Source organism: Salvia miltiorrhiza, chromosome 6, assembly GCF_028751815.1.
Source record: "Salvia miltiorrhiza cultivar Shanhuang (shh) chromosome 6, IMPLAD_Smil_shh, whole genome shotgun sequence".
Taxonomy (NCBI): Eukaryota; Viridiplantae; Streptophyta; class Magnoliopsida; order Lamiales; family Lamiaceae; genus Salvia; species Salvia miltiorrhiza.
In genome coordinates this window covers 26,025,382-26,035,013 of record NC_080392.1, presented here as the reverse complement: position 1 = coordinate 26,035,013, position 9,632 = coordinate 26,025,382, and the positions used below count along the sequence as shown (strand labels likewise).

Below are 9,632 nucleotides of genomic sequence, written 5' to 3'. Positions count from 1 at the left end.
AGATATATACCGAACACAAATGTGTCAAATTTTCCTTTGAGCAAAAAGATCTGAACATGCGACAAAGGATATGGTTAGAATTGGTGATAGATTACGATTGTGGGATAATTATCACCCTGGAAAAAGCTAACGTTGTAACCGACGCATTGAGCAGAAAGAATCAGGGAGAGTTAGGATTTCTCCTTACACGAGAAGTGAACCCAATCAAGGAATTCGAGAAGATGAATTAGGAGGTAGAGATACCACCACCAACGACAGAAATAATAATTTCTGCACTGAGCATTACACCTGACTTAGGATCGAGAATAGTCACAGCTCAGAGAGAGGATGAGAAGATGGAAAGATTGCGAATGAAGATTCGAATCGAGAAAATAGAGAATTATCAAGAGGCGGCAGATAATGCCATTTTAGTTTTAAGAGTGCGACTGTGTGTGCCTGATAAAGAAGAGCTGAAAAACGAAATTTCGAGCAAAGCTCATGATACCTTTTACACCGCACAGGCGGAAAGTATGAATACGTGCCAAGACTGAAACGACGCTTTGATAGGAGAATAAGAAGCGAGAGATGGCATCATTCGTAGAAGGATGTTTAACGTGTTAACACGTGAAGGTGCCACTTTGGCAACCTTATACAATTATACCTATTAGAGACTTTCACAATAGAAGTGGAACCACATAGCCATGAATTATGGCATCGATTAGCAAAATCGAGAGAAGAAAATCAAACAGTTGAGTAATCACTGATAGATTCTTTCAACGTTAGAAATGATGTTTGTGTGAGTATTTCCCTATCCCGGGGAGCATGTCATTTTCGAGTTAACGAAGAACTCAAACCGAGATATATATGGGACCTTATGATATGTATTAGAGTAAATAGGCCATGTAGCCTATAAACTAGCGTTGCCTCTGAGCTTCGCGAACGTCCATGACGTTTTCCATGTTTCTCAATTGAGAAAGTTCGTGTTTGATCCAAAACACGTCATCTGTCAAGAAGAAGTGTCCCTGGAACCAGATTCGAGCTATGAAGAGAGACCTGATGCTATGCTGGACCAGAAGATCCAACAATTGAGGAACAAGACGATTCCTTAGTAAAAATCCAAAGGAGACCTCACGGTCAAGAAGAATCAACATAGGAACTTGAAGAGAAGATGAAAGAGAAGTACCCAGAGCTTTTTCCCGAAGAAGAATAACTCAAATTTCGGGACGAAATTTTTTTTAAGGGGGGTAGGATGTAACACCCCGTACTTTTCCTATGTTGTGAGATAGTGTCTTAACACTATTGAGAGTACTGAGATGTCGAATTACGAGACTACTTTTTTTTTTATGACCAAATAAGACTGATTGTCTTTTAAATAGAAATACGAGTGAATAAACCAACGATGGAATTAGAGTGATGAGATTTGAGAAATGAGTTGAGATAGAGATGCTGATTGAATTGAGCTGAGATTTTTTTTTTATTTCCAACTACCGGGAATAGAGATACCGGATACTGAGATATCAGAGATTGACTGTCCTATTAAGAAAATAGGAATAATGAGTTGGAAATAGAGTCGATGAAGAAAGAGTGAGAACCTTGATGAAAGGAGTCGGTCAGAGAGACGTCTAGGCTGTCTGTGTTTACCGACTACTTTGATGTGATGTTATGTGAATCTACGTGACTAATTGATTATGTGATTTCTGTGACATGTGTCATTATGACCAAGTTATTATGATTTTTAATTGAGACTTTAGCATTTGGAATTTTGATTAAGTTTCCAAAGCAAGTGTGGTTTATTTTTATCGAGAAATCGAATGATGCCGGTTTATGGAAATTTTTCCAAGCATAATATTTTTTTTTAAATTATTTTTCCTATGATGAGGAATATTATAATTGAGTGAGTGCACTAATATTAGTGCTATAATTATTTTATTTTGGTCACATGAATAATTATACTATGGTACTTTATTAATGAGTAATATTTCCATAGTTTTTGTGATTATTATTTAATCACCCTTCTCACATGATTTATTTTTAATTTCCCAAGTATGAGACTAATTACTAAAATTTACTAAGTGTAGAGATTGAGAGAGTAGAGATTTAGAGAGTAGAGATTAGAGAGAGTGTAGAGATTAGAGAGAGAGAGATCAAGGCATTAATTGCCAAATATTCTCAAGATCATCAAATCCTCTTTAAAGATTCACAAATCTTTTATAAGATTACCAAGATCATTTCATATCTTGCAAATTCCTCTCTCTCCTTCTCCCCTAACTTTCGACCACCACCTCTCTCCCCTTCATCTCTCTACTTTCCACCATTTTCCTCCATTGATGCACCTTCGAAGCTTCACCAAAATATGTCAAACACATAAATCACCAATAAAATCCCACCTTAAACACCTTCCATCTCCTTAGATTCAAGAAGATCCATGGAGATTCAATCTTGAAGATAGTGAGAGAAAATTTGATATTTGGTGTAAACTTGGGTAAGTAATCTCCATATTCATAGATTAGACTTGTATGATGTTATATGTGAGTGTATTTGAAGGATTGAAGCAAGAAAATCACCCCCTTCATTTTTCTCTAAATTTTCGAAAATATGGGTCTCATACCCTTCAAAAAATTTTCTTTTTCTTTCCTTGAATTGGGGTGAGAAAAATGATCTATGATATGTTTGGTGATGATTGATGTGTGTTTTGAAAAGCTATGCTTTGAGATTCAAATTTTGAATGAGTTTAGTTTACCCAAAATTGGGAGATTTTGAGTCAATGAGATAATAGATAAATTGATGATGTAAATGAGTCTATGATGATGATTGATGGAGTAATTTGAGTATATGATGTCCATTGGAGTTTTTGGTGTGAGTTAGTTTACTAAAATTAGGGATATGTGTATATATGCCCTTATATGTAAATTGATGGTTTTTATGTGAGATTAATTGGTTAAAAATGAAAGATATATGAATAGATTAAAGATTCATATGTGTTTATAAATTTCAAGGAGTTAGTTTAGTAAAAATTAGGACTTTTTGATCTATGTGTTATTTAAGTGATTTTGCTTAAAATATATGTTTTTAAGCATGATAGTAGTGTCTTTGCATGTTTGATTAAGTCTATTGTAGGCTAAATAAAATTTTGGATTAGTTTAGTTTGTATGAGTTTTGAGTTTTGTATGATGTGAGTTTGATGCTTGATAAAATGAGGTCAATTTGCTCTATGATCCTTATGAGAATTTTATCCATGTTTTGCTAAGAGTTTTATGTTGATACATGGATTCTTATTAAAATATAGTTTTTATGATAAAAAGAGAATGAATATGTGAATAAGGAGTTATATGATGTAAATGATCATATTTGAGTAATTTTGAGCATGAGATTGAGAAGAGGATTAAATTGATGCGTTTGTAGAAACGTTTTCCTTGAGATTTGAGTTTATGATGAAAAAGGAGATTTGAGATTGAGTATGATGAGTATTTTAATGTTTTTGAATGTTTTTGAGTGTTATATGTGTTTAAAATGAGCTTTGATTGGTTTTCTTTGAAGGAATGTTGAATCGAGCATTTAAGAGTTTGAGATGAGTTTTTGGTGATTTTTCGTAGGCTACTGACCTACTGTGATCGACGGGTTGTCGATGTCTAATGGCTTTGAAAATTTTACAGCATGTCCCTACATGAGTCTTGAGCATACCGGTAAAATTTCAAGTCATTTGGACTTGATTTACGATTTTTATAAAATGCAAAACCAAATCTGCACATTTCTACCGGGAATTTCAGAGAACAGGGGACAAAGTCATTCATTTCAGTAACTTCCTGTGTGATCTAGCTTTCCAAATGTTTATGGTATCAACCTTACTGTATGGGCTAGATATCCACCAAATTTGAGCTCAGTTTGACAACGTTTACTATTTTTCAAAAATCAATGTTTCCGATTGCTCAAAACTGCCGAATATGGTAGACCGTGGTAAAAACGCCATATCTCCCAAACCACTTGGAGTTTCTGACTCTACTTTTTTTTAAATGAAACTAGACTCAAATACCTTTCTTTTGGTATGAGTCTGGAGTCCAGGAGATGTCGGAGTCAGAACGTGTTAAATTTTGAAGTTGAGTCAGTGGGAAAACAGAACATGATTTGTTGATGTTTGATTGTATTTTCTTATGTGCCTTATGTGTTTATGTTGCCTAAGTGTTTTAATGAGATTAGACGAGTCTTATATGAGAGATAAATCGAGACTTAGAACCATGATTTTCTTGAAACCTATCCTTGGACTTAAGGATTTTAAATGAGGGAAGAGTTTATGTAGAGTTGGTTAAGGAGATAGAATATAATATAGAGCATGAGTTGAGGCATGAGTTTTTGTCGTTGAGTTTCTAATCGGGATTCATTTTATGACATGAACCTTCGATGATGACGATGATCCCTGAAGACACGAGCAGAGCAAGGAAGTAAGTAACTCCACTTTGACGGGAGTTTTTGAGTAAGGTCTTCAGGTGGGCAATATTTTGAGTATACATATATCGTATGAGCTTTCTAAAATGATTTGATGATGTTATGAGTTTATCAAATGATTTGAGATAAATGATATTTGAGAACTGTTTGACTTGCCAATTTTTGATGTTGAGCTTGTATGTTACCCTCTACTGATGAGACGAATTCGGTCCTGCCACAAGCGGGATTTTGTGCACAGAGGTGACTGTGAGCCGTCTTCGGGTCGGCCGGTCACGGTACTCGAGAGGGAGGCCTACTTCTCGGTACCTTTGGTGATAAATTGTAGATGTGGTACTTACATGTTGAGTATTTTGATTGCGCAATCGTTCATTTGAATATTTATGATGCATATGTTTGAGATTCAGCTTTCACAGGTTTATTTATACTAAAATCCCTGTGATTTGCTTAAAACTGTGGCAAGTTCAATTTATAGCTCTAGGAGCACCTTTCTTGTTTTTCGGCGTTTGCTCACTGAGTATTATGTACTCACGCCCTGCATGTATTTCTAAATGTGCAGGCTAAGCGAGGAGCGAGATTGGTCTGGTGCTAGTGGGGGAAACGTTTCAATCGATGTAATTATATTTCCGTATTGCCTTCATGTTAATAGAGTCTTGAGGATTGAGATACTTTGTTTTCTTTGAAATCAAGCAATTTACTCACGGTTATATGTCTTCATACATATAATCGGTTCGCCTTTTGCTGCGATACTCTGCATATTCTGATTCCTTACGAAAAATGAGCGATACCCGTTTTGTTTTTGTTCGTAAAATTCCTGATAATTAAAAAGTTATAACGACATTGACGATTTTACCCTTGGGTTCATTTATAAGGATTTCTTTAACACCTTTTGATGCGAGCTTCCGCTTGATGTTCGACCTATTCTTCTTATCTTTTATTCTTTTAAAAATAGTCGTATCGATACTCGTACCCCACTATCACTAGTGTCGGGTTTTCGGGCTGCGACATCATCTCTCCCACTTATACTGAAAGTTTTTCTCTAAGTGGGTGGCATCAACCGCAATCCCATCCCTCGAGCATGCTTCTCATAGGTCTTTTGCGGTAAGCTTTTCGTGAAAGGATCAGCTAGGTTCTCCAATGTATCAATCTTTTCTACTAGCACATCTCCTCTGTTTACGATTTCTCGTATGATGTGGTACTTTCTCTCTATGTGTTTTGACGCCTTGTGGCTCCTGGGTTTCTTAGAATTTGCCACTGCACCCGAGTTATCACAATAAATTATGATACTCTTAGGCAAATTAGGGACCACTCCTAGATCCAAGAGGTAGTTCCGGAACCATACAGCCTCTTTAGCAGCTTCCGAAGCAGCTACATACTCGGCTTCCATGGTGGAGTCTGCAATGCACTTCTGCTTTGCACTCCGCCACGATACGGCTCCACCTCCCAAGGTAAACACATAACCAGAGGTAGATCTCTTCTCATCCCGGTCAGCCTGGAAATCCGAATCGGTGTAACCCAAAGGAAATAGACTGTCTGACTGGTAAACTAGCCTATAATCTCGAGTCCGTTTCAGGTACTTGAGAATATGCTTTACCGCAGTCCAGTGTCCTGGTCCAGGGTTCGACTGATATCTTGCAACCATGCCAACGACATAGCAAATATCAGGTCTCGTGCATAACATCGCATACATGAGGCTACCTACGGCGGAAGCATAGGGTATCTTCCTCATCTCCTCAACCTCACTAGGCGTCTTAGGACACATGTCCTTAGACAGAGGAATGCCATGTCTAAAAGGTAGCAAGCCTTTCTTGGCATTTTGCATGCTAAAACGAGCAATCACAGTATCAATGTAAGACGCTTGAGATAAGCTCAACATCCTTTTCTGGCGATCACGAACGACCTTGATCCCCAGGATGTACGCTGCATCTCCTAAGTCTTTCATTTGAAACTGTTCGGATAACCACTTCTTTATGTCCGATAATAGCTCAACATTGTTGCCAATGAGGAGGATATCATCTACATAAAGTGCAAGGAAAACCACGTCACCATTGGCATCTAAACGGTACACGCAACTTTCGTTCTCACAACGAGTAAATCCATAGGATTTAATGACCTCGTCAAAACGTTTGTTCCATGACCTCGAAGCTTGCTTAAGTCCATAAATGGACTTCTTAAGCTTCCACACAAGATGCTCTTCGCCCTTCTTCACAAACCCTTCAGGTTGCTGCATATAGATGTCCCTTCCTTCTTCAAGGAAACCGTTTAGGAAAGCGGTCTTGACATCCATTTGCCAAATCTCAAGGTTCATGTGGGCTGCTATGGCAAGGAGTATTCGGATAGACTTGAGCATGGCAACCGGCGAGAAGGTCTCATCATAATCTATACCCTGTTCCTGGGTATAACCTTTCGCCACCAGTCTAGCTTTGAAAGCTGCGACTTCGCCATCCGAATCTCTCTTTCTCTTGTATACCCACCTACTACCTATAGCTAGAAAGCCATATGGTAGTTCGGTCTTTTCGTATACATCCATAGCACCCATGGATTCTATCTCAGAAACCATGGCCTCGTACCAAGAATCTGCATCTTGATCTTTCATCGCTTGTCTATAGTTATCAGGGTCGACATCCTTTTGTTCATCAACAGGAAGTAGATCCGAAGATTCTCCCAAGAACATAAATCGATCGGGTTGAACTACAACCCTCCCACTACGACGAAGCGGTGGTGGTATAGCTGTGACAATGGTTTGTGCAGTGTCTTGTGGTGCATTCACTTGCACACTTGGCTGGGGTGATGGAATCGCCTGTCCATTGCCTTCGATTTCTTGAAGGACAATCTCGGACCTAGACTTGTGCTCATTTATATAACCATGCTCCAAGAATCGTGAGTTGGTGCTAACAATCACTTTCTGATCCTTAGGATTATAAAAATAAGCACCTTTCGTTTCCTTAGGATATCCTACAAACAACATCAATTCGCACCTGGGTTCCAATTTCTTCGCTTCCTTGTCTAGCACGTATGCAGGACAACCCCATACCTTTATATGGTTCAAACTGGGCTGACGCCCTGACCATAACTCGATAGGGGTTTTAGGAACCGATTTGGACGGTACCCTATTTAGCAAATAAACCGCTGTTTCCAAGGCATATCCCCAAAACGAAATAGGCAAAGATGCATAACTCATCATTGATCGTACCATTTCCATAAGAGTTTTGTTTCTTCTCTCTGCTACACCATTCTGTTGGGGAGTACCCGGTGCAGTCCATTGGGATGTAATCCCACATTCTGACAAGTACTGTAAGAATTCGTTTCCGAGGTATTCGCCACCGCGATCAGACCGCAATGACTTGATAGATTTACCCCTTCTCTTCTCCACTTCTGCCTTGAATTCTTTGAATTTCTCAAAGCATTCAGACTTGTGTTGAAGTAGGTAAATATACCCATATCTTGAGTAATCGTCAATGAAAGTGACGAAGTACTCATACCCTCCACGAGCTCTAGTGGACATCGGTCCACACAAGTCAGAGTGAATCAATTCTAACACACGCGAGGCCCTATTCCCCTTGGCCTTAAAAGGTCTTGCCGTCATTTTTCCTTCTATACAGGATTCGCAGGTTCTAAATGGAACAGCTTGAAAATCTTTCAAGACTCCATTTGAAACGAGCCTTTGGATCCTATTTAGATTGATGTGGCCTAACCTTAGGTGCCACGCATGTGTATATTGTTCATGAGAATAATACTTCCTCTTATTTGGATTTGGAAGAATTTGTGATGTAGATGCAACATGGACAGAGTTATTCATTGGACATGTAATAGTATAAAGAGAGTTGTTCAAAATTCCAGAACAAATAATCTTGTTATCTCTCATGATAGAGACACCCCCATCAAAAGTAACAGAATATCCATTCAAAAACAACTTTGAAACAGAAATTATGTTCCGCCGAAACTCCGGCACATATAAAATATCTCTCAAAACTAAAATGTCATCACCAAAACATAAAGATAAATCTCCAATAGCAACAGCTGCGACCTTCGACGCATTGCCCATGGAGATGGTGATCTCATCACTTGCTAGCTCCCTTGTTGGGTTGATGTCACAGCCCGCCGCCTAGCCATTGATAGCGTAGACCGGGTATCGATACGACTAAATGAAAGTAGGAAACGAAGGCTGGAAAACTAATCTCGTCTTTGTGCGGAAACGTAAACAACTCGTAACAATTTTAACATTGTTTCTAGATTATAAACATTGGCATTTCTATAAAGGTCAAGCATCGGAATTTTTGGGTTAACATAAACAAAAGGTCGTAGTTCATACATGTACCAGGATTCTAATATATACAGAGTTACACAACCAAAGGTGATCGAACTATATGTATGGAGACATATAGCCGAGAGTATATTTCTTAACTAAGCCAAGAATGACTTCAAAAGCATCGTGCTGCCATAAAGGCGGAAAAGCATCAAAAGGTGATCACTCGAAACAACAATCCCTGCCAACACCATGCCATCCTCCGACCATGCTTAACCTGCACATTTAGAAATATATGCAGGGCGTGAGTACATAATACTCAGTGGGCAGGCGCCGAAATACAAGAAAAGTGCTCTTAGAGCTATATGTTTGAAGCTTGCCTTAACATCAGCAATACACAGAAAAATTAAGTTAACGTCAAAGAGGCTGTGTATGCAGTTTTCGTAATCAAGCATCATATAGAAGTGTCTGCAGACAAAATAATCAACAAGTATGTACCGCATCTACAAATTATCATCATCAAGGTACTGAGAAGTAGGCCTCCTTCTCAAGCACCGTGACCGGCCGACCCGAAGACGGCTCACAGTCACCTCTGTGTACACAACCCCGCTTGTGGCAGGATCCGAATTCGTCTCATCAGTAGAGGGTAACACACAAGTTCATCATTAGAAATATTGGCAAGTCAAACAGTTCATAAGCATCATTTTAACTCAACATTTGATAAGCTCATAACATCAATAATTCATTTTGGAAAACTCGGTGTTTTCATACTCATCATATTCTCAACATACTGCCCACCTGTAGTAACTTGGTGTGTTGCAGGTGGTATCTCAGAGAGATCTTTACTTGCGTCCTCGACTGGTCTCTGTAGTTGCGAGGAACATGTTAGAAACTTCCTCACAAAAAGCTTAACCTTAATCCTATAAAACACTCATCTTATTCTCAACCTAACTCTTAAAGGCTAGACTAA

At 38.6% G+C, this 9,632-nt stretch overlaps 1 long non-coding RNA gene across 1 annotated transcript; it reads left to right on the top strand.

The window, feature by feature from the left end:
• Window positions 1-2,238: 2,238 nt before the first annotated feature.
• Window positions 2,239-5,097, top strand: LOC130990965 (uncharacterized). Its single transcript, XR_009091001.1, has 3 exons — window positions 2,239-2,461; window positions 4,397-4,460; window positions 4,976-5,097. It is a non-coding gene; the product is annotated as an uncharacterized LOC130990965 (long non-coding RNA).
• Window positions 5,098-9,632: the final 4,535 nt, after the last annotated feature.